Raw genomic sequence first — 26572 nt, forward strand, 5'->3', positions numbered from 1 at the left:
GGCACTGGACCTTGGGCAAATATAGAAAGGGGACAGGAGACAGGAAGGACCAAACCTACTTTGGCTTCCTGAGCCTAAGCGCCATAGGCCAAGGCATACCAGGGAGAACCCTCTCTATGGAAGATCCAATTCTGGGTGTACCAGCTGTAACTTCAGAGTTTCTCTCTATGCAAACTGAGAACACAGAAGTGAGAGACTGGAACTGAGCTGGTAGCAGACCCAGGGCTACAGGAGTGGAAGTAGTTATACAATGGAATCCACCACTACACAAACATACACTCAGCCAAGAAACCAACCCATAAGGAGAATACAAACATCTGCTGATGTGATACAGCGCATGCAAGAAGCTTGGCAGAGAGATGTAATGTGAGAATTTTTGGCTGAATTCATGAGTACATATGTCGTGATGGTGTTTGGTTTGGGGTCCGTGGCCCAGAAGGTTCTGGGGGAGAATGACTATGAGACATACCTCACCATCAACTTGGGATTTGGCTTTGGTATTACCGTGGGGATCCAAGTGGCTGGGGGAATCTCTGGTGCCCACATGAACAGTGCTATTACCTTTACAAGCTGTGTCCTGGGTCAGATGACCTGGAAGAAGTTTCCTGTCTACACAGGGACAGTGCTTTAGATCCTTCTTAGCAGCAGTTACCATATATGGCCTCTGATATGGTACACAAATGAGAATCTCACAGTAACTGGACCCCAGGCAACTCCAGGTATCTTTGCTACTTACCCTGCCTCTCACATGTCACTGTGGAAGGGATTCATAGATGAGCTATTCTTAACTGGAATACTCCAGCTATGCCTATTGGTCATCACTGACAAAAAGAACAGCCCAGCTCTGCAAGGTACCCATGCTTTGGTCATAGGTATCCTCATAATCACAATAGGACTGTCACTGGGCATGAACACAGGTTATGCCATCAACCCAGACAGGGACCTGCCCCAAGGATCTTCACAAGCATTGCAGGCTGGCGCAATGAAGTCTTCACACCAGGCAACAGCTGGTGGTGGGTCCCTGTGGTTGCCCCAACATTAGGAGCTTTCATGGGAGCCATTTTCTACTTAGTCTTTATTGGAAATGTCAATCATCCTCAGAACCAAAATGTAAGGATACAGGTGAGTCTTTAGACCACTTAAGCCTTCTTTCAGTCAGAGTAGTGAGGTTTATTTGTAAATCTGTTATTGTATCACCAATAGAAGCTGGTTCCATTCTAAGTGAACCAAGCAATTTAATTAGGGGTAAGATTGGTACTTATATACAAGAAAAAAAGCAGTGAGATCTGGATGGGATTAAGGAGTGGTAAATAGCCTGGGGTGGCCCAGGGGCAACAGAGAAAGGATATAGATAGGATTAAGGAATAGAAAATGGCCTGGGGTGGGCCAGGTACAAGACAATGTTAAGTGGTCAGAAAGCCCCAGTAAAAGGTCAGTTAAAAAGATTATTGAGTATCTAGGTGGGCTGTGATGGGCCAGATGCCTCAGGTGAAATGCCAGTGTTGGAAAGTTCAAGGCAAAGATATGGTCTTTTCTTTTTAGGGGTCCATGTCCCATCATCCCATCATCCCCCCTTCAAACAAATGGAACCCAAAGTCTTTTGGGGTAAGGGGCGAAGGTCCTGGCTTCTGAAACTATTTCCTGCTGGCAAGGATTGTACAGCTGTCCCTGCCTTGAGGGGATGCCAGGGAGGAGGTTGGTTGGAACCAGAGCATAGGAGCATCAGGTGCATCCAGTGAATGATGGGTGGACATGTGCTGATACCACTGTTTGCTTCCAGCTGTAGATAAATGGCTGGTAGTCTAGAAGACACAAATCTGATCTTGTTACTTTTCCACAAGTTTCCACTCTGATTCCAAATCCTTTTGGAGGATCATATGCTATCTTGTACTGCCTTGACCCATCTCATTTTCACCCACAGTTGCTGGATGGGAGTGGGGGAAGGCAGGATGTGCTTAACCTGGATGATATTTCCAGGCAGGTAATCTACAGGGTGCCCAGGAGCCAGGGTTATTGCCAGTGGGGCCCTGCTGTAGCTGCTGCCCCTTCCCCCTCCTTCCTTTGCCAGGTAGGGGAGGGTCGTGTCCCCATTATTTAGCACAGCACCTGGTACATAGTGTATATTTCACACATACTTAATGTTGATGATGACATTACACATGATTCAATTCAGCAAATATTTAATAAGTTGATACTATGTATGAGACACTACAATAGGTACTGGGGATAGAGAGAAAATAAAAAGTCTCTGTCCTCAAGGTACTTCTATTCTACTAGGAAAAAAGACATTTCAATGGAGTTAATACAAAATACTGTGGAGAAAGATTTAGCACTAGGAGCTAGAGACATCAGAATGGGCAGAAGCCCATTCCACTGATAGGAGATGGTCCCATAGTAGAGACTTAAATAAAGTTAAGGATTCTAAGAGGCAGAAGTGAGATGAGATTGTGTTCCAGATATGTGATAGTACCTGTGGGAATACACAAGGATGGGGGATAGGAAGATATGTTATGGGAATAAGTAAACTAGTTTTACTTGAATATAGAATATGTGAAGGATGGTGATATGAACTCAATTAGCCTGAAAAGATAGCCTAGAACCACATAAGGATGGGCTTTAAATGCCAACCTGAGGAGTTTGCATTTTACCATAGAGACAACAAGGAGTGAATGAAAATCTTTAGGGGCTAAATAAAATGGTTAGATCAGTGCTTTAGGAAAATAAATTCAGCAGTTAGGAGGAGAGTGCACTGGACAGTGCAAAGACTGAAAAGTAGAATCCAAGTAGGAGATTATTGCCTGAGTCTAAGCAAGAGATGATGAAAGTCTGAAAGCAGGTGGTTGTAGTGTGAGTGAAGAGAAGGGGATGGGCATACTAGAAGTCATGGACAGAGAATTGGCAAGCCCTAGAAACTGTTTCAATGTAGGCTGAAAGGAGAAAGAAGAGGTGAGGATGAACTTGAGGTTACTGTGAGAATTGTGGTTTTCTTGACAAAAAGGCAAGTTGGGAACACTGGTGCTTTTGTTAGGAAAGGCAATGAGATAAGTTTTGAACAGGTATGTTTTAGCTGCTTAAAGGACATATGTTTGGAAATTAATGATGCATAAATAGAGCCAAGGAGATTACATACAAGGTATATACTGTATATATGGGAAATTGACAGCAAAAACGTCAGACACTACTAGGTGGATGGAACATACCCCCAGAGAAGTAACTAGAAAGTTTATACAAAATAATAAAAATAATTTCAAGAGACAGATAACAGTAACAACTCAGAAGATCCCTGGTTAGGTCATTTGGCTGTTTAGTCCTGAATTTTGAATATAATTAGTCACAGACCATTGAAACTCTTAAAATTACACTCAGCCCTCTACAACGACTCCTCCCCATTCTTCTCTGTCCAATCCTGTGACATAGAACAAATGTTATCATCTCAATTTCAAAATCAGAATCAATGGCATAGTGAAAGAACAGTTATTTTTACATGAGATAACTGGACTGAAACTGTTCCTTCCACCAGCTCCAAACTAAATAATTTCAGGTTTTCATAGAAAGGGGTCTATGAAGATAAGGCTGTCAGACCCAATGTCTGGTATGTACTCTGTACACTTTACAAATACATGTTGCTACTGTTGATGATATGTTCCTTATGCCAATTCTCTGATCTCTGGAGCAACAAAGATTTGCAACATTAATTTGATGGGTGGTGGGACGCTAATAGAACAAAGATAGAACACATATCCCTATCTATTTCTAGAAGGAGGAAATTCATCTACCACTCAAATAATGGGCAAAGCCTGTTCCTTACAGGGGGAAAAGCAAATGAAAACTTTGATGTTTTTGGTTTGTGAAAACAAGCATAATGAATTGCTGGATTCAGGTGCACTGCACAGCAATTACCTGCAGTGATGAATTGTGTCTTGAGATGGATTCCAGGTGCTGTACCTGATCTATAATAGGGAAAGTAACAGAGTAAGTGAACTCTTTGAGTTTTCTTTAGGGTTCATGGGAGCTGAGTGATCTAAAGCTCCTTTGGATTTCTTCTTTCCTGATCTTATTTTAAACCTAAGTGAGAAAGTTTAATCTTGACCTTCCCCTCCTTCCCAAAAAAGAAGTATGTATTAAAATTTATTTTGATTGTCATTAAAAATCAAGAGTGCTTTTATTGTACTTTCTTAAATGAAAATTTAAACTTTAGTTTGAGACAGTGGTGAGCTATAAAGGTATTTAATGATTGAAAGCAAAGATTCAAGCTGTCACCTAAAGTACTTGCTACATCAGAAACAATCAAATGATCCTTTGCAAAAAAAAAAGTATCATGGTCATTTATTTTTATGTATATAAATTTGGTTGGTGTAGTAAACGAGTCCAACAATGCAGCAAGATAGAATGGAAAGCACAGTACTTTGAAGGACAAACATGAATTTTCACTTCCTTCTCTGCCATCTACTAGCTTTTTGACCATAGTCAAGTTAAGTGACCTATGTGAGCTTCAATTTTTCATCTATAAAATGAATAAAATAATTCTAGGCCAGCCTAACACCTATGATCCAATGTTTTAAAATTATTTTCAAATAATTATCAAAGACCTATGATTTCATTAACATAGGGAACTCGCTGCAGAAACATCCATCAATTTGGATCAGCACATCCTCTGCAACTTAAAATGTTGCAGAATAGGTAATATAGCCCGTGTATGTCAGAAATTGGGGTTAAAACCAGGATATCATAACTCAGAAGCTAGGTCTCTATTTACTAGACCATGGTGTTTTGATATTATGAAGTTCTCTGACGGGAATTTAGTTATCCTTGATTGGTTTTTTTTTCCTACTGCTATGTATGTGGGTACCAAAGTGGCTCTGACTGGGACCAGAAATAGTAAATGATCAATTAACAATAAACCACTGCATTTTTGGGAGCAAGAAAGCACTGACTGGAGTTTTGGAGTCATTTGGGACTTAAAAGATATTCTGAGTTAGGATTGTACTAGACCCTATGGTGGCTCAACATGCTGATAGCTTAATAAAAATACACTGGATGTTAAATGATAGCTTAGTCACAGAATCACATCTGGATAGATTCTAGAAATTTAAAGATTGACTGAAAAAGGTATTAGTTACATGTTGTTAATATATACATATATGTATATATGAATATATATATATATGTGTGTGTGTGTGTGTACTTAATTTCTACCACAGAATCATTTAATGTCTTCTCAAACTGATTGGCCTTTTGCCATTAGGATAAAATTAAAAGATAATAACTCTTATGATGGTCTTTAACAAAGTTTTCTTGGTATTTTCCCCAAAAATATATGGTTGTACCCATTTAGGGCATTAAGTAAACAATTTATCAGAGAGACCAACTCATATCCATAGAGAAGGAAATCAAACCTACTCTCCAATTCCAATGAGTTCTGAGTTAATGCAACATCTGCCTTGTCTGTCTTGTGCTTGCTCATGTATTAATACACAGCTTTGTGCAGCTTCAAGAGTCTCTCAAGCAGAGAATAAATAGAGTTCCAATGAGTTGAAACCTCCTGCTCCAGCTGATATTACGCTATTTTTCCCAGTTTCTGCTCATTTAGTATTTTTCTGATTTGAACAATATGACTCAAGCTACCAAGGACTAGGAAAAGGAGAAAAAAGTTTTTTCTTTTAAAAGGTGAATTTTAAAATACTTTTGCCAACACTTCAAAAAACTTCAATGTTTAAAAATGTTTGAAAAGAAAATGTCTACTTATAAAATTAGAATGAGGAAAAGATAAACACCTCTAAAGGTGTCTCTAGTTAATCTTGCAATGAGGATATCTTTTCGTGGAAATCACCCTAAAGTTCACAATGGGTAAAATGTTTTTTCTTGATGTTTTAATAAGTATATTTTTTCACTGAATTTTGCAAAATGTGAGTAGTAACTTCTGGACCTTTAAAATGAATTCATAGTACCCTTTTTTTAATGGATTTCTGTTCAAGGAGAAGTTAAAAAAAAGAAAACTTAGTAAACTTAACCTCCCCATTAGAGAACTCAGATATGAATATTTTGCATTTTAAAACATGGATAGACTATAAATAAAGTATCACTTGTCACTGAGAACTCTTCCATTAATTTTAAAAATAAGAATCCTTCCTGAAGGTATAAGCAAGGTATCAGCTATTCAATTCATATAATTCAATTCAATCAAATCACTTAAGTACTTACTATATGCAAACTATTATGGTAACTGAGGAAATAATTTATAACAATACTATTGATAATAATGATGATAATACTTAAATAGCACCACAAGAGTTGTGTATATTAACTCATTTGGGCCTCACAAAAATTTGTGTAGGTACTAATATTATCTCCATTTTATAGAAGGGGAACTGGAGACTGTAGAAGGTTAAGTGCCTTGCCTAGTGTCACACAACTACTATATGTTGGAAGCATGATTTAAACTGAGATTTTCTTCGCTCCAAATCCAGTGCTATATCTATCCACTATGCCACAAAGGTCAGTTTGGTAAGCTGCTTTATCTGTGGACCAGAGGGTCTTTTGAAGTCCTTTGCCCTAAACTGCTACTCATATAAAATGCAGATATTTTAATTTAGCAATTAAAGTCCTTCACAATGAATTCCCACCCAGCCTATATGTAACCATATAAATTTTAGAGCCACATAAAACTTTAGACAGAATGTGGAATAACATAGAAAATTGTAATTAGAACCATTAAGACCTCATTTTTAATATTGCTTCAGACATTATGTGATCCTAGACAAGTTAGAACCTCCCTGACCATCAGTGTCTTTATCTGTAAAATGGGCATAGTAACAGGTGTTCCTCACATAATTGCTGTAAAGCTCACATATATTCCTGCATGTAAAGTAAATCACAAACAATAAGCACTATGATATGTCAGTTTTCAGTATTTTTCCATTGCTCTAAACTCAAGCTAACCAAAATTTTCATTGTTCCACTCCATGTTCAATTCCATGTCAATTTTATTTCAAGATATTTCCCCCACAGATCTGAAACATTCTCCATCTTCTTAAGGATCCTAATCCTTCTTCTACCCTATCCTTCACAATTCAGCTCACAGCCTCTCTTCTCCAAATGAATGATCTGACCATTCCAAGCAGGCAGAATAATTTCTTTTTGCTTCATATTTCTATAGCAACAATTACATATTATATTGGCAATTGCTCCCATGCTTTCTTTCCAATTTATTACTTAACATTTTCAAGGTATTATGATTTCTTTCTTCAAGTAGATCATGCAATGCTAGAAAGATGTACACTTTAAATTTCTCATTTTATTCTCAGTAAAAAATATGCAGAAGATGTTTAATGATTTTTGTTGAATTGTTATTATTTTTACTTATCCATAATAATTTTAACAGAAGTATTTTTTAATGAAGCCTATAGCAATGAATAGGAAATACCTCCCACATTAAAGAATCTATTCTTTGATAGAGAATAGTTGAATAATAAAAAAAAAACATCATGAGGATGATGAAAATTAAGTGTTAGAATCTATATACTAATCTTTAAAATTACATTCATCCTTTGGACACAAAGCCCAGTAAAAATTCTGATTTGAACACAATGTTTAATTGGTCTAAGTTTGTTGTTTATTTGATTTTTCTATTAAATTTTATTTTTTCAATAAACAGAAATTTGTTTTCTTTCTCCATCACTTCCCTCACAATTTTCCCATAGTGAAAAGATGTAATGGTGACTGTGGAATCTTCAATTATAAACTCTGGTCATTTGTTCTAATCTGGGAAGTTTTGACTAAACAAGTAATGAATGACTATGGGTCTTTTCTGTAATGCCCTGAGTAGGAAAAGCCCCTCTCCAAAAGGTTAACCTTTCCAATTTAATGTGACCTACCAAGCTTGTGCTCTGTTGGCATAAAATCCAAGGGCTCAGAAAAGTCATAGAATCACAATCAAGTATATTTTAGCAAAGAGTGTGTACAGTGCTCTCATAAAACTATAACTTTTAGTTTCTAATAAGTCTTTCAGTTTGGGAACTACTTGTTCCAAACAAGAATCTTGTCATTCTCTACCTGCTTCCTTTCTTTATTATTTACCACCCACATAGGTCTAATGTCAAGGAACAGCCACTCTGAAAGTTATATAAGTAGGTAGGTGGGTAAATAAGGCAAGCAGACAAGTGTCAGCAAATCACAGAGAGGTAGTGTCATTTATGATTTGATGAGTTCATTCTAAATTCCTATGTGCAAGTGCACACTGCCTTCTCTTTTGCTCTCCATCCCTGCCAAAAAAAAAAAATCCCTAAATCTAGTTTTATTGCTTTCTAAATGCTGTGATAGACAATTTTTTATTTAAAAAAACATTCACAATATCTATTCCTTAATTACTGATAACAATTTATTTTCTTATATGTGTATTTTATTGGATGTGTGTATCCAATCATTCAAAAAAAAAGTAAAATCTACTCTAATCTAATTTAGGGTTTTTGGCTGGAGGATGTATAAAACTATACACTTTAACACAACAGCTGGGATTGAATGCATTCAGATTTTCAAATTGTAAATTATATCACTTCTGTATCATATGTATATGTATACATGCATGTATGCACATACATATATGCATAGATACCCACATGTGTTAGGCTTTGCAGAAAAAGTTTGCCCTGAATTGGAGTTTATGCTTTTAGTGCAAATATTGAGGAGGACTAAACAATTACCAGAATTTAATAAAAGATCTGATTCATGATAGGGTTGTGGTTTTGCCTGTCTTCATTGTCATTTGTACAATATCCTTCTGTCTGCTTCAAGTCATACATGACTTTGGCATTTAAAAGTTTCTCAAAGCAAGATCCAAGGTTCATTCTAACTATATTTAGAGCACTTGAACTCTCAGCATTTGAGACCTGAACTAAAACAAAACAAACCCCCAACCAAAAAAAGTACTGTTTTCCTTTTTTATCATTAGTTTCATTAATATCATTTTTATAAATGGTATTTTACTTCATCAATTCATGAATAGATTTATAGTATGTTAGAACTAGAGTGCTTGGAGATCATGCAATCTATTACTTTCATTTTAATTGAGGAGATGAGAGAAAACAGAGAGAAGGAAGAGTTTGCTTGAGACCACATAACTTATGGGTGGCAGACAATAACCTTAGTTTCTTAGCTTCAAGTACTATGCTATTTCTACTCTGTAATGCTGCCTCCATCAAACCACAGAAGACAATGAACTGGAACTAATATCCAGAGGTAAGAACATAGAGCAGCATTAAATGTTTGAGAGCTATTTGTATGATGATATAATTACATATGGCAGCACCATGCTTCAGTCATCCCATAATCTTAATTCCCAGATATTCAGATGCAGTTGTTGTAAACTGGGGCTCTTACATGGAAATCATTGCCACTATGGATAATTGGATTAGAGGAAAGGTTAATGTTTAATTTTGCATGGAGATTCTTTCTTTTCCTCTTTTGCCTCCTCATTGATAGTTGTCTACTGCTATAATTAGGATCGTGGTGTAGAAAATATGTTCTTGACTCTTAAACCCTTTATTTTACAGGTGAGGAAAGTGAGACTGAGACAGGATAACTAATAACTGCATGCTTCAGGATTTCAATCTAGCTATTGCTGCCTCCAAATTCAGCACTCTATCAATTAAACTGAGTTGAATAGCACCTTACATGCATTATCTTATTCATTTAATAAATTTTAATGCCTATTATTTGGGACATGATTTGGGGAATCTAATGTTTAGAGTTCCTTCCTTCATGAAATCTATCATAGAGCAGTAACAATGTCTCTAAAGGAACGGGGATTTCTAGGGAAAGTTCAAGTTTCCCAGTGTAGTCCAAGAAGACTTGCATTTTTTCACTGACCCTCTGGATTTTTCAATTAATCTGGAACAATGCTGAGAAAAGCTAGAAGGAATCTACTTTGCCCTCAGATTCAGAGGCCTCCAGGAAAAGGCTTGACTTTTACACTTAAAGACTAAAGTTCAGTTTTTGTTTCTAGATTGATTTTATTTGTTTGTTTTATGACACATATTATAGATAATCAGTTCCTTGAGATCCCTGTCAGATATCAGTCTCCAATAAATACAGCTACAACACAAGCAGGAATATTTGCAAAGCTGTCCTTCCATGGGGCTTGCTTCCCAGGATAGAGGCTGAGGTCATTGGGCTAGAAGCATTGCTATTTCAAAGGCTCTTGGATTCAGGGTCCTGAGCTGTCTCCCTTGTGGTACGCAGCGAGATGGCAGTCAAGATGATGGTGGTGTTTTGACTTGCCTGCCACATTGTGCTTCTTGTCTCTTCCTCAAGTTGCCATGCCACTTCAGTTGGGTTGGCTTGTCTGCTCTGCTGGTGGAAATGGAATGGCACTTGATGGAGATGATTGACTTGTATGAAGAAAATAAAGAGGCAGAGCCAAGTGAGCAGAACCAGGCAAATATTATATATAAAGACAAACAATATTGAAAGACAAGAACTCTGATCAACATAATGACTAACCATGGATACAGAAGAATGGAGATAGAGCATACTACTTCTGTCCTTCCTCACCCAATAGAAATATAATGGATTTGGGTTGCAGAAGAAAAGTTATTGGGAGGGAATATGGTCAACACTGGGATTTATTTTGCTTGAATATGAATATTTACTGCATTTATTTTCTAGTAGTGAGACATGGAAAATGATGGAAAGAGATTTTTTCTAATTTGAAAAAAATTGTAAAGCAAAGTATTGGGATTCAAGTCATTCCTGATTTGCTGCATTAGTAAAGGAGATGTTGATTAAGAAATACCCCAGAAAATGTTCAATTATAAGAGGCATAAAAAGTTGTTTTATGTTTTTCAAGTTTCATTTATATGAATCCCAGAAGTCTAGATACTTGTGGAAGTGCAGTTAATTTTAACTACCTTGTTCATGTATTTAATTCTTTCTGGAAGAATGTCATTGACTTTTGTAATCTGTGTGATCAAAAGTTTCTGTATACTGAAGCATCTACTTGATTCAATTCAAAATCTACTCAATCATTCTGATCTTTATTCTTTATGAAATTAAGTAACTTCTTTAACCTATCCTACCAGCCTATATAATGAATGGTGCTTTCACAGATACAGTCCCTAGATATGTTAGAAATGGCTTCATTTTTGACAATTTTTTTATTTTAATTTTTTTTAATTTTTGTTTTAAAAACTTTGGGTTCCAAATTTTCTCCCTTTCTCCCTTCCCACCCACCCTCATTGAGAAGGCAAGCAACTCAATACAGGTTATACATGTGTAGTCATGCAAAACACTTCCATAGTAGTCATGTTGTCAAAACTAAGTATATGTCCCTTAATCCTATCCCACCCCCCCCATTTATTCTATTCTATTCTCTGCCACTTCCTCAGAAGTGTTTGCTTCTGATCACCCCTTCTCACAATTTGCACTCCTCTCTATTATCATCCGGCTCTCTTGTCCCCTTCCCCCCCCATTTTCCCATAGGGTAAGAAAGATTTCCATACTCAATTGAGTGTGTATGTTATTCTCTCCTTAAGGCAAATCTGATAAGAATAAGATTCACTCATTTCCTCTCACTTTCCCCTGTTTCCCTTCCACTTTTCTTATCTGTTTTATGTGAGATAATTTACCCCATTCTACCTCTCACTTTCTCTTCTCCATATAATCCTCTCTCACTCCTTAACTTTATACTCCAGATATCATCCCTTCATCTTCAACTCACCCTGTGCCCTCCATTTATCTATCTATCTATCTATACATACATACATACATACATACATAAATTTTTTCCCTCCAACTACTCTAATACTGACAAAGGACTCCTGAGTTACAAATATCATCTTTCCATGCAGGAATGTAAACAGTTCAACCATAATAAGTCTCTTATGATTTCTCTTTCCTGTTTACTGTTTCATGTTTCTCTTGAGTCTTGTATCTGAAAGTCAAATTTTCTATTCAGCTCTGGTCTTTTCATCAAGAATGCTTGAAAGTCCTCTATTTCACTGAATGTCCATTTTTCCCCGAAGAATTAAGCTCAGTTTTGCTGGGTAGGCGATTCTTGGTTGTAGTCTTATCTCCTTTGCCCTCTGGAATATTATATTCCAAGCCCTGTGGTCCCTAAATGTAGAAGTTGCTAAATCTTGTGTTATCCTGATTGTGTTTCCACAATACTTAAATTGTTTCTTCCTCACTGCTTGTAGGATTTTTTCCTTGACCTGGGAACTCTGGAATTTGGCTACAATATTCCTAGGAGTTTTCCTTTGGGGATCTCTCTCAGGAGGAGATCGGTGGATTCTTTCAATTTCTATTTTGCCTTCTGGTTCTAAAATATCAGGGCAGTTTTCCTTGATAATTTCTTGAAAGATGCTGCCTAGGATCTTTTTTTTGATCATGGCTTTCAGATAGTCCAATAATTTTTAAATGATATCTCCTGGATCTATTTTCCAGGTCAGTTGTTTTTCCAACAAGATATTTCACACTGTTTTCTATTTCTTCATTCTTTTGAATTTGTTTTACAGTGTTTTGATTTCTCATAGTTACTAGCTTCCAATTGCTCCATTCTAATTTTTAAGGAAGTATTTTCTTCAATAAGCTTTTGGACTTCCTTTTCCATTTGACCAATTTTGCTTTTTAAGGCATTCTTCTCCTCACTGGCTTTTTGGACCTCTTTTGCTATTTGTGTTAGGCTATTTTTTAAGGTGTAATTTTCTTCAGTATATTTTTTGGGGTCTCCTTTTGCAAGCTGTTGACTTATTTTTCATTATTTTCTTGCATCACTCTCAGTTTTTCCTCTATTTCTCTTACTTGCTTCTCAAAATCCTTTTTGAGCACTTCCATGGCCTGGGACCAATTCATATTTTTCTTGGAGGCTCTAGATGTAGGAGTTTTGACTGTATTGTCTTCTTCTGGTTGTATCTTTTGATCTTCTTTGTCACCAAAGTAAGATTCTATAGTCTGATTCTTTTTGTGCTACTTGTCACGATCCCAGCCAATTACTTGAATTTTAAACTCTTTGTTAAGGTAAGGGTCTGCTTCCAGTGTGGAGAATATACTGCCCCAACCCTCGGGAGTTTTGTGCAGCTGTTTTCAGAGCTACTTCTAGGAACCTGTAAATTCTCAGTTCTTCCAAGGTGCTATGATCAAGGGTGAGGTGTTAACTCCTTTCCTGACCTGTGCTCTGGTTTATCAGTGACCACAAGCACTCTTTTCTGCCTCGGAACTGTGAGGAGGATTTCCTCTCCACTGCCACTACAAGCTCCCCCACACCAGCGCTCCTAATCGCCCCAGGACTACCACCCAGAACTGTGACCTAGATCCAAGCAGGGCAAAGCAACAGAATTCTGCACCAGCAAAGAGATCCCTGCAATTCCTCTCTGATCAGCCACTCCATTCCCCCTCAGTTTGTGGGCCTGAAGCTCTGGAGGCAGCCACTGCCCCAGGGCAGAGCTCAGGGACTGGGACGGGATCTCTGTGCTTCTCTCTCACTGTGGTCACAGACTTTTCCCACTGACCTTCTAAGTTGTCTTTGGTGTTCATGGGTTGAGAAGTCTGGAAACTGTCACAGCTGCCTGTGATTCAGTCCTCTGAGGCCTGCTCCAGGTTCTCTGAGGCCTGCCCGTCCCCGCCAAACTGCATTCCTCTCCCAGCCCAACGTGATATACCTTTCTGATCAATCATCCAGGTTGTCTTGGGCTGGAAATTTATTTCATTCTGTCTTTTTGTGGGTTCTGTTGTTCTAGAGTTTGTTTAGAGCCATTTTTACAGGTATTTGGAGGGGTTTGGGGGAGAGCTCAAGCAAGTCACTGACTTTACTCTGTCATCTTGGCTCCTACAATTTTTTTTTAATTTAATTTTATTTTGTGGAATAAAACAAGCATTTGATGGTACACAAAACTGCAACTCTTCTATACACAACTTTCTATTCCTTTCAAATGTACAATAAAATTATCATGTAAATTTATTTTATTCCACCCCAACCAGTCCATCATTTACAAAAGCAAGATTATTCTTATTGAGGGCCAATTCATTCATTCATAACCCTATATGGAAAAGGACTGAAGTACATAGATATGAAATTGACAGATACAATAGGGGTGGTATAATCCCAATATAGGAATTTTCAGAAAATATGTTCAGCTTTCTTCTGCCTGTACTCATGGCTATCCACCATATGCATAAAATGCATGTGTAATAGACTTGTATCAGCTGGCTACCACATGTACCAGAATGTTTTTTAAAGGTATTAACTGTTTCTATTCACCTAGGCAAATGCTTGAACAAAGAGGATTTAGAGGTAGGAGATACAATTGCCATATCTACACAAGGGATATTTATTTTGTGAATTTAAGGAAAGAAATGTTCACTAAACTTCATTCTGCTCCTATTATTTTTTTGTTATAAACAAAGAGAGGAGGTGTTACATAGTAGATATGACAGTAAGCTTCAGAACCAAGTTAACCTGGGTTAAAGCCCAGCTGTGTCCTTTGTGAGTCTCTTAAACTCTTTACAAACAAAGCCCAGTCTTTGAGACTAAAACTTGCAGAATAGTTTCCAAATGAGCTCATTATACCAAACAATCATGGGTTTAGAATAGTAAACAAATATGTCATTAAAAAAGATGCATTTTTTTTATCATTTCTCATGTTCTTTTCATATTCTAGTTACTTAGGATCAATTAAGAAATCATTGTTAAAACTATTTATTCTGTAGTAGTACAAATGAATACATAGAAAACTTAATTCAGGATTATAGTGGCTAGTAATGAACTGCTTCATAATTTCTTTCTTGATCTTGCTTTTACTTAAGTAATTATTTTATAATTACTAGTCATTTCCAGTAATGAAATGTTTTAGTGATGAAGAAAGTACTATATAATGTATTGACTAAGTAATAGTTTTTCTTTAATAAACAATTAGCTGTAATTTGAGAGTAACAACTAAAGTCAGGACATTTCTAATCTACAATAATTGTAAGCGAAACAAACCTCAGAGAGCATGAAACTTTTAACCTAGAATAATGGAATATTGATAAAAGCACATTGAAACACTGGCATTTGCAGCTGTATTACAGATATATTCACTAAACTTATGCCCATGTTTCAACTAAAGTCCATGTTATATTGTACATCAACATTATTTAAATAAATTTACATAGTATTCTGGTGAACAAAAATGCTTCATGACTAAAAAGGTGTTATATTGTTGAAATTCTATAATTTCTTGACTTTAATAATTACAGTTTAGATATATGTATGATCTCAGATGTCATTTTACATCTCTTCATTTTCCTCATCTGTAAATTGAATAGTTTAGACTACAAGGCTCTCCATCTATAATCCTATTATGTATATACAAATGAAAGGTGTACTCACACTGATAAAAGAATCAATCCTTGTTAAATATAAATATAAATGATAATAATATGAGTTGGACAATAGGATACACAGAAACTAACTCATGTTGGAATTGGCTATAGTCATGTTAGTACTTGTTTTGTTTTTGGGAGGTTGTACTACTTAATTTTGGGATAAGCTTCAGTGTCAGACATGTTTAGAAATAGATTTTCTCCCTCAGTTCTTGCTTATTTTTTTTTACCAAGTTATCAATCTGCAAGCATTTCTTAAGCACCAATTGTATATAGTAGCTTGCAATCATATTGAAGTGATGTTTTTGGTTTATATCCCAATATTTTGCACGTAGGCACATGATAAGTATTTCTTTAATTTACTTGAAGTACAATCTTATAGACATGTTTAGTTAAAGTGGAAAATGTAAAAAAATTTTTTTCAACATATAAATGGGGTTTCACATATGTTCTTCCAGGATGTAGGGAGAATCAAAGGATTATGATGATAGTTAATCCAATAATGACCATCACTGTAAATTCCCTATGGTAAAGGATTGTAGCCCTATGCTTTGCTTTGTTGCACTAAGCTGAGAATCATACTTGCTTAGATGTTTAACAAATGTTCTTTATTTCACTAAGAAAGAAAAATATTCAGTGCAAAATTAAGATTCCATAGTTAATTATCTACAGCACTGTGGGGTATGCCATTTTCAGACAGAACCTGCACTGTAGGTACAGTTATGATTTTGCCTATTATGATCACAGTTGTATATGATCATCACAACACATGCCATTTGAAAAGAAGGATCACTTACGTTTTGTGAAAAGTCAGTCATTCAATAAGGATTTATGAAGTACTTACTATGTGCCAAGCACCATGATTAGTGTTAGAAATACAAGCACAAGTTAAAAGAAAGAAAGACCTCATTTTCAATTTCATGGTGGAAGACAACACAGAAAGGAAGCTCAAAAGGGAGAGGGATATAAAGGTACCTGGCATGGGGGCATGGTAGAAAAAGCATAGAGTGCAACCTAAAAAGTCAGTCAGTAAACATTAATACTGTTGGACATGGCTGGCCTTGCCACTCTCCTTCAAAGAAGATTCCAAGAGGAGCCATCTAAAGGTGAATGAGGGTGGGAGTGGATATTCCATAATGTGAATTCTAGGTCTGCAGTGAACTTCCAAGTTAGAAGAGATTTCTAGGATATGATAAAAAAGTTCAAAGAGTAGCCTGGAGAGGAATACATTTAATAACAAGATAAGACAAAACAAAAAAACTCATATGATATAAAAATAATCATTAATAAATTAAAAGGTAAGAACTATCTTTTTGCAATCTGAAGCCAAAAAACAAAATGTGTTCTATGTGATAGCAATCCAAAAAACAACAGTGACTGAAAGCATAGGCAGGAGGAAAATACCAAAATGATAAAGCCACAACCTTCAAATTCTATTTTTTTAAAACAAATTGAAAAAAGGAAGAACATTGGATGATGAAGGTTAAGATTATATCAGTATGTTTGTTATTGAGAAATGCCTGAAGTCTCTACCTAGAGTGCTTTCTTTATAGCCTATGTTCTATAATAGTTTCTGTCTGACTCTAATAAAACCGAATAGCAAAACTTCAACATGGCCCACTATCTCAGGGATTAGATATTATTTTCCCATCCCTGGAATTATGAGTACTGTTTCAAATCTCCCTCAAATTGTTGCATCACTCATGCAAATGCTGTGATTTTTCGGTCTATTCATTTCTATTATCTCTAACTGTAAGCCTATGTCTGAAAATGGCATACTCCATGGTATACATGAATCTGTAATTAAATATTAACTCTTAATTTAGTGCATCATCTTTCTTCTTTCACAATGAAACATCATTTGTTAAAAATGTAAGGATTCACGTTGCTGATGTGTATATTTTAGAATGAAGTCTACATAGGGGTACAATACTTTACGAGAGAAAGTTTAAAGTAAGTCAATCAATGAACATTTATTAACCATTTTATATGTCCCAGGATCTCTGATAGGCATTGGGGATTCAAATACAAAGAATGAAACAATCCCTCTTTTTTTTGGTGAGGCAGTCAGGGCTAAGTGACTTGCTCATGGTCATACAGCTAGTAAGTGTCAAGTGTCTGAGGATGGATTTGAACTCAGGTCCTCTAGACTCCAAGGTCAGAGCTCTATCCTCTTCACCACCTTGCTGTCCCCTGAAACAATCCCTCTTACAAAGACCTTTTTTTTTTTTAATTACAGTCTAGTACAAAACTTGGAATGGATGAGAAACTTCCCGTTTTCATTATGTAGAAGTAGTGTGATGGATAGAATGGAATTAGTGTTGTATTGAGGTAAACAGGACCAAGGGTTGAAAATCACTCTCAACTCCTTACTTCTTAAGACACAATAATAACATTCACTAGCTATGTGAACATGGAAATATCAGTTGCCTTAACAGAATCACAATTTCCTTATCTGTAAACTGAGAATAAATCATACTTTAGTATCTTATTCACAAGGGCGCTATGAGGTTAAATGAGATAATTCATTTCATAAATGTTGAAGTGCTATTTAAATGTCCAGTAGTAGTGGTGATTGTAGACATACTCACAGCGGTTCCCTTTAGGACTACCCCTTCTTGCAATGGGATCTCTGTTAGTCAGATATAAGTTTTGAATTAATGTCTTCACACTTTTAGTGGATTCTCCTCCCACATGCTTCAAAACTCCGTAATTTTGTCTGTGTAGCTACCATACCTCAAAAACACACACAAAGATCATAGTTGCTAAGGAAAAACAAAATCCCCTGCTAGCAAGCTTTCTGGTGATCAGTTTCCCATGGAAAATTTCAGATATTGAAAGAGATTAACTCTTACTTTCTTCACATTTTGAAAATTCATTTTGAACTCATATTAATATGTTATCTTTTTGTCTTCACTCTTTTAATCCTATAAATGGGCAGGTAATTTTCTTGGACTGATCTTTTAGTTTCTTCATATATTCACTGTATTTCTAAGATCTTTTTTTCCAGTGCAGTCAACAAAGTTTGAGTTTCAACAGAATTAGTTCCCACATTTGTAATACTCATTAGATTTTTTGTTTCTTGTCCCCCAACAGCCCCTATGGCATGAATTCTTTCATGTTTAATAAGGCTTGAATTCTGATCAAAGGTGTTCCCACATTCATTACATTTATAGGGTTTCTTTTCAGTGTGGTTTCTCAAATACTGAATAAGCTTTGATTTAAAACTAAGGGTCTTTCCATACCCATTATAACCACAAGCTATCTCTCCCTCTCAGTCTCCCATTTGCTCTCTCTTTCTCTTACTTTTCTCTCTCTGTTTTCCTCTGTCCCTCCTTCATACATTTGTTGATGTCATAAAGCTTAATAAAGCATGATCATAGAGACTTTTCCAAATATATCATCTAATACAAGTCCACTTATGAGTTTCCTACATACAATAGTATCCAAATTTCTGTCATATGATTTCTTTTATGTATCCATTTCACATGGCATTATAAAAATTCTACCAGAATTCAAATAATATTAAATAAGGAAAAAATCTCACTGTAAATGTTACATAAATTAAGTTTCCTCTTGAACTGAATTAAATAAATTCTCTTTTCAGAAACTGAATCAAAGTTTTTTTAATGTTTCTTATATTAAGAATTTGGGATACTTACGAATTGTATAGTACAAATTAAATGAAACTTGATAAAGTGCATAGTAGCAATAGATTTTATTTTCTTTATAAAGATTGTAATTAACATAACCACACTAGAAAAACTGTCAAGACTCTAAGGTATTTCATTTTTCATTTTTCAATATGTTTTACAAGATAGCAGTGGTCACACATATTAATGATCTTGTTGTTTCCATTACCTGTCCACCTACTCCACCCGCAAGATAGCATTGGTGTATGAAGGCAATCTTGTCACTGGCAATAATTTAAAGTTAATTCAACAGAACTCTATAATTTAATAAAAAAGAATAATATTAGCATGATTTCAGTGGGCTGTCTTCTGGATTGATGGTACTAGAATCTCAAAAATTTTCAGTAATCAGCTTTGAAGCACATTAAATTACAAAAATATGATTAGTGAATTAAAAAGCATATATCATCTTTCTTCAAACTATTGCAAAATGTTTTCCATAAAATGCCACATGACACAGTCCAAAAAGCATAGACTAATGTAAACATAGATCAAGAGAGAATACCAAAAAGATAGCATAGTCCCATTATTATGTCTTCTGAGGACTGGACTCTGATAGGACAAGATTAGATTGCTCTTATATCAAGAATAGGATCCAGGAGATTTTTTAATGAGTGGTTTAGTCCACATACACACACAGATACAAGTACATCTCAACAAATGTGATTTCCATATGATGTATAGCAAGCAAGGTGTCTGGGTATACTTTTCTGTTTGTTTTGCTCTGTTTTGCTTTGTTTTGAGAGCAGGCCTTCCTACTTCACCCAGGATAACATAACAGTGACTACTTATGGTTTAACCCCACTGGTTGGCACATTAATTCTGATGTAGGTTAGTTCATTTAGCACACCTTTTACAAAGATATGAGCAGTGAATATGAGCTGTTCTCCAAGTTTCTTTGATGCATTTCTAGGTTTCTAATATTCCATCTACATCCCATAACTACATACAACAAAATGTGCATAATGTGTTGACATATGCCAACAAAAAAAACTGACAAGCAAAAAAACCCTACAAGATTAATGTTTTGCACAGGGTAGCACAAAATAATGACATTACTGAAAGCTGCAAATCTTTGGTATTTCTTTTGTTCATAATATGCATATAGAAAAAAAACATCATTGGAAATATGACTCATTCTGTTAAAGCAATTTGTTTCCTGGCAACTCATCAGGTTAATCTTCCAATAGAGAAATAGATTGAAAAGTATGTCACATTGTTTTCCACAAAATGACATCAAATTTGGATTAATCAAAAATAATGTTTTGGACAGATTAGTCCACAAATAACTTAGCAGCATGTGATGGTTATGAGGTTGAATAGTTTGTGAGTAGCTAAGAAAAATACAGTTTGCAAAGAATTCTATGATTTGAAAATATTTTGTATGTTGCCTGTGTAGGTTGAGAATATTGATGCTGCTTCTAGAAATTGTATCCTTCCATTTCCAAGCAACCATACTTCAACTATTAACTACTTGGATGAATTCCAGGATGATTATGGATTCACATATATAAACTGAGTGATAAAGTCTCTAATGATTTATATTAAATGAACATGAACTCAAACAACCTTAAATTTGCGCTTCTTTTTTAAAGCTCCATTAAAAATGAAGAAACAGTTGAATTGAGGATGAAGTTGCATATGACACAAAGATGAACGTCATAATTCACACCTTGGAGGATAAAATCAGTTTAAAAAAACAGTAAGTGAATAAGATATTGGGATAAATCTAAAAAAGGAGTCTAATAAGAAAAAAACATAAAATACAACAACTGGGCATGAATAAAGATTTTTAAAAGATCAGGAGGTTTTAGTGGACCACAATCTTCATGCAATTGAATAGTGTTGTTTTCAAATGAATTTATGATACAAATGTGAATATTATATAAAACTGATAAAAGATTTTTTGTGCCTGTTCATCTTATGTGAATCATCCATTTCCTCTAATAATTTTGACATGGGAATATCTACCCAACATGCTGGGGTCATTCCAGGCTTTTTATTGACATTATGACAATATAAGTAGAATATTCAGGCTATTGATTACTTATCATTTGCCCTTATCTGATAACCAAAATATTTCTTTAACTGGGTATTTCTCTGAATGAATCCTCTCTACAATCCTTCTGAAGTATATTCTATGATAATTCAGTCTAATTGTAGCAGCTTGTTGTACTTGATTATCAAAAAGATTTGTTCTAATAAACTTTTTTCTTCTACTCATTGTAACACCTTTATGTGCATCCTAAATGTTTCTTGGATGACTTTGCTTATTTAAGTCTCTCACTAAACTTTTTTTTTAAGTTTCATTTATCCCGTTTTAAAGTAAAAAGTTTCCAGAGAAGTGCAACCAAAATAGTAAGAGACTTCAGGTTCATGTGAAGATCGGTTGAATGAACTGAGTAGGGTCACCCTGGAAAAGAGAGCATACAGGGGTCAAGTGATATTGGTGTGTACATATTGTGGAAAGACTCTCATTTGAATGAGGAAAAATATTTGGTCTGTTTGGGTCCAGAAATCAAAACTCATAGCAATGTGTAATAGTTACAAAAAGGTAAATTTAGAATTGATGTTAAGAAAGAATTATTCCTAACAATTAAATCCACCCATTAATGGGATAAGTAGTTTTTGAAGATAAAGGTTTTCCCCTCAATGGAGGTGTTTAAGCAAAAGGTGAATGATCACTTCTTGGTTATATTGTAGTGCCTCCCCACCCCCACCCCCACAGGTTTGGGATTGATTCAGAGACCTCTGAAATCCTTTTTAATTCTGAGATTTTGAGATTCCTCCTGTTTCTTTCTTCTTCATCCAAATTGCCCTGGGATGGTTAGAGAGAAGAGAAATCCTCTGCAGCTGGAATTCCTAATATTAAAGTGTGTGATCAGAAGCATTCTACTTACATTTTTACCAGCAATATCCTGATATTGGCAATCAAGTTAATAATTCATTCAAGCTAACTGTAAAATATTTTTAAATTATTAATTTATTTATAGTTTTCAACATTCACTTCCACAAGATTTTGAGTTCCAAATTTTCTCCCCATCTCATCCCTCCCCCCACCTGAAGAAGGCATGCAATCTGAATACCTCTTCCCTTAATCTGCCCTCCCTTCTATCACCCCTCCTTCTCTTATCCCCTTCTCCTTCTATTTTTCTGTATAGATTTCTATACCCTATTGCCTGTATATTTTATTTCCCAGTTGCATGTGAAAACATTTTTTAATATTTGTTTTTGAAACTTTGCATTCCAAATTTTCTCCCTTCCTCCCTCCCCACCCACCCTCATTGAAAAGGCAAGCAACTCGATACAGGTTATACCTGTGCAATCACGCAAAACACTTTCATAGTAGTCATGTGGTGACAAACGAACTATATTTCCCCTCATCCTATCCCAGCCCCTGTTTATTCTATTCTCTCTTTTGACCCTGTCCCTCTTCAGAAATGTTTTCTCGTGATTACACCCCCATCTGCCCTCCCTTCTACCTTCACCCCCTGCTCTCTTATTCTCTTCCCCCCTATTTTCCTGTAGGGTAAAATAGATTTCCATACCCAATTGAGTGTGTATGGTATTTCCTCCTTAAGCCAAATATGATGAGAATAAGATCCACTCATTACCTCTCACTTTCTCCCACTTCCCCTCTACTGTAAAAGTTTTTTATTGTCTGTTATATGTGAAATAATTTGCCCCATTCTACCTCTCCCTTTCTCTTTTCCCAGTATAATCCTCTCTCACCCCAGTAAAATAAATTTTCTATGGTAATATCTGCTCCACATTTTTCTGCATTAACAAGCATTATCCAGTTCCAAATGCTTTATTTGCCCAAATTTACTTTTTTCAATTTTTCAATCAATTTTTCAATATTTTCAATTAAAATGGTAAATCCAAATAGTCAAGTATTTGAACAGATTGATGTTGTCCTGTGTTGTGTTTCTAAAAAAAGGATAGGTATTAACACATGAATATATCTACTGGGGATCATAGGCAGCATAAAGAGGCATTTCCTGTTGATCAAAAAAAGTCCTGCACCTGTTAGTCACTAAATCAAAGATACAAACATATTTAAAATTGCTATTTCAGAAAAAAACAAAGGTGGCCTAGCTGTACCTGATCTTAAATTGTATTATAAAACAGCAATCACCAAAACAACTTGGTACTGGATAAGAAATAGAGTGGTGGATCAGGGAATAGGTTAGGTATGCAAGACACAACAGCAAATGACTATACTAATCTATTATTCGATAAATCCAAAGACTCCAGTTTCTGAGATAAGAAATCACTATTTAGCAAAAACTGCTGGGAAAACTGGAAAAAGGTATAGCAGAAACATCTTACACCCTATACCAAGATAAAGTCAAAATGGATACATGATTTAGACATAAAGAGTGATACTATAAGCAAACTAGAAGAGCAAGGAAGAGTTTACCTTTCAGATCTATAAAGGGAAGAATTTATGACTAAATAAGAGATAAAGAACATTATAAAATGTAAAATTGACAATTTTGATTACAAAAAGTTTTTGCACAAATAAAGTCAATGCATCCCAGATTAGGATGCAAACAGAAAATTGGGAAAGAATTTTTACAACCATCTCTGATAAAGGCCTCATTTCTAAACTATATAGAAGACTAAATTAAATTTATAAGAATACAAGTCATTCCCCAATTGATAAGTGGCCAAAGGATATAAACAGGCAGTTCTCAGAGGAAGAAACTAAAACTATCTATAGTCATATGAAAAAATGTTCTAAATCACTGTTGATTAGAGAAGTGCAAATCAAAATGACTCTGAAGTACCACATCACACCTATCAGATTGGCTAACATGACAAAACAGGACAATGTTGAATGTTGGAAAAAAATGTGGGAAAATTGGAACACTAATGCATTATTGATGGAATTGTAAACTGATCCAACCATTTTGGAAAGCAATTTGGGGCTTTGCCCAAAGGGCTATAAAATTGTTCATACCCTTTAACCCAGCAATAACACTTCTAGGGCTGTATCCCAAAGAGATCATACAAATGGGAAAAGGACCCACATGTATAAAAATATTTATAGCAGCTCTTTTTATGGCGGCAAAGAATTGGAAATTGAGAGGATACCCATCATTTGGGGAATGGCTGAACAAGTTGTGGTATATGAATGGAATGGAGCACTATTATGCTATAAGAAATGATGAGCAGGCAGAATTAAAAAAAAAAAACAACTTGGAAAGACTTACATGAACTGATGCAGAGTGAAAAGAGTAGAACCAGGAGAACATTGTACACAGTAACAGACACAGAATGGAAAGAATGATTTTGATAGATTTGGCTCTTCACAGCAATGCATTATCTAAGACAATTCCAAAAGATTCATGATGAAAATTGCTATCTACACCCAGAGAAAGAATTATGGAGTCTGAATGCAGATGGAAGCATACTATTTGCTCTCCTTCTCCTTTGTTGTTCTGTTTTATTGCTCATTCTCATGGTTCCTCCCATTAGTTCTAATTGTTCTTTATGACTAATAGGAAAATATGTTTAACATGAATGTATATGTAGAGACTATATCAGATTGTATATCGTCTTGGGGTGGGGGGGAAGAAATGGGAGGGGGAGAAAATTTAAAACTCAAAATCTTATGGAAGTAAATGTTGGAAACTAAAAATAAACCAATTTTTAAAAATGAGAAAATGATGCTCCCTAGATTCCTCTTCCAGTCACTCCAGCTTAATATCCACTCCCATCAAGATACCCCTTCCCCCAGACCCCTCTTCTAGTTACCCCAAACTACTTGGCCACTCCTAGATCCCTCCCACAGTCTTTCTGTATATAAGGCCCATCGTGCCTTCATTAAGATGTTCAGCTTCCTTAAGAACCTAACCAAGGCCTCAGATTCTTAAAATCTGGCTAATAGCCCACAAATGTGCAGATTCCTTAAGAGTCTGGCCAATATGGTGGATCTTTAAAAAAAACTTGTCTTTGGTTGGAAAAAAAGAAGAAAAAGAAAAACTCCAAATGTGTCAGGAGAGTTTCCAATTTTTAATAAATCTCGAGGATCATTTTAAATCTTATTTCCCAGATAGCTGTTCTGCATGACCTGGAACTCTGAGTTCTATAATCTGCCTGTTATTTAAATGTTAAATCTTTAAAGGAGGAAAACAAGTCATTGAGAATGATAATCTCAGAATCATCCTGTGACCCATTCTACATCAGTGAATTTTACTGCTTGATCTCTTCTCCCCCCTGTAACCTCAGCATCCCTAGTTTATTTAATTCTTTAAGCTTTAATAAAAAGCAGCAATAAGCCAGGAAGAGAAAGTAGTTGAAAATCCTTTTTTTACAGTAAAGTGTAGTTTGAGAGGATAAGACAAGTGTGAATATGACCTGTCAAATCATTTCGCAACTTTATCATTTCACAGAGGAGTATCTTATCAATCTTGTCCCTTTGCATTAGGAATAATGGAATAGAGTCATCATAAGAGTATATGTGTCCAATGTACAATGTTTCTTTTATCTAGGCTAGTGTTTTTCCCTTCCTGGTGTATTTAAGATTTCCATTTCATCTATTTATTCTCCATGTAAGATTCATAATCTTGCAACACAGTCACCATTGAATAAGGTGGGAATTGAAACCATGTACAGAATCTGACAACTTTGCTGTGGCAAATATCCAGTTTATTGAAGGGCAAATTACATTTTTAATAATCCCCTTTGATAAATATTTATAATAGCACTGTCATCAGAGAAGAAAGCACATAGATATCAGATATAAGAAGGATATGGGCATCCATGAAGGAAATATATGTGGTACAATCTTTAGTCCTTTGGAAATAATTCTGAAAAAAAAATCAAAGCTTCCCATGTGTCATGCCAATTTATCCACTTTACATATAGGTCTTACATTGTGTATATTAACCAGAGGACAAACACAGATTTTCTTTTTAAATGCTTAAATTAACCAATAATTTCCTGAGCAGCATGCATTTTGATGCTGGTCTAATCTAATACACAGATATCAGGCAGAAATATATTCTTTCTAAATATCTCAGGTAAAGTCTGTGTACTGAAATCTAAAGAAGGACACAAGAGGCCACACTGGAAATTATAATATCAAGAGTGTGCTAACTTCTTTAACTATTTTAGGTTGTTGGAATTAAAAAATTTACATTTAAAGATTTCACTAAGTTCCTACTCTAATGATTCAACATGTTATGGCAGGAACACTGATTTCTTAGAATTTGTTAGGGAGACAAACCCTGAAAAGTCAATAATCTGGAAAGTTTTCAGTATAGATATATCATCTGAGAAGAGTCTGACATGCAACTCATGAGATAAGAAATGAGGAACTGATTACAAACTAAGTAGCAGGAGCAAGTACCCATAAAAATTATCTTATATTCCTTTAGAAGTATTGAAATATATTTAGAGAGTATAGAGACCCAAGTTGCAGAAATAGACATATATATTTCAGACACAGATAATCAGGGAGTTTGTTTTCCTGTCTGTATATATTTGTTATAAGGATTTTGTTTTTGTTTTTCTAA

At 35.4% G+C, this 26572-nt stretch overlaps 1 pseudogene; it reads left to right on the forward strand.

Moving 5' to 3' along the window:
• The first annotated feature begins 250 nt into the window (after positions 1-250).
• On the forward strand, positions 251-2098 carry LOC114035547 (annotated as a pseudogene).
• The last annotated feature ends 24474 nt before the right edge of the window (positions 2099-26572 follow it).

Source organism: Vombatus ursinus, unplaced genomic scaffold (assembly GCF_900497805.2).
Source record: "Vombatus ursinus unplaced genomic scaffold, bare-nosed wombat genome assembly UNPS02000424.1, whole genome shotgun sequence".
Lineage (NCBI taxonomy): Eukaryota > Metazoa > Chordata > Mammalia > Diprotodontia > Vombatidae > Vombatus > Vombatus ursinus.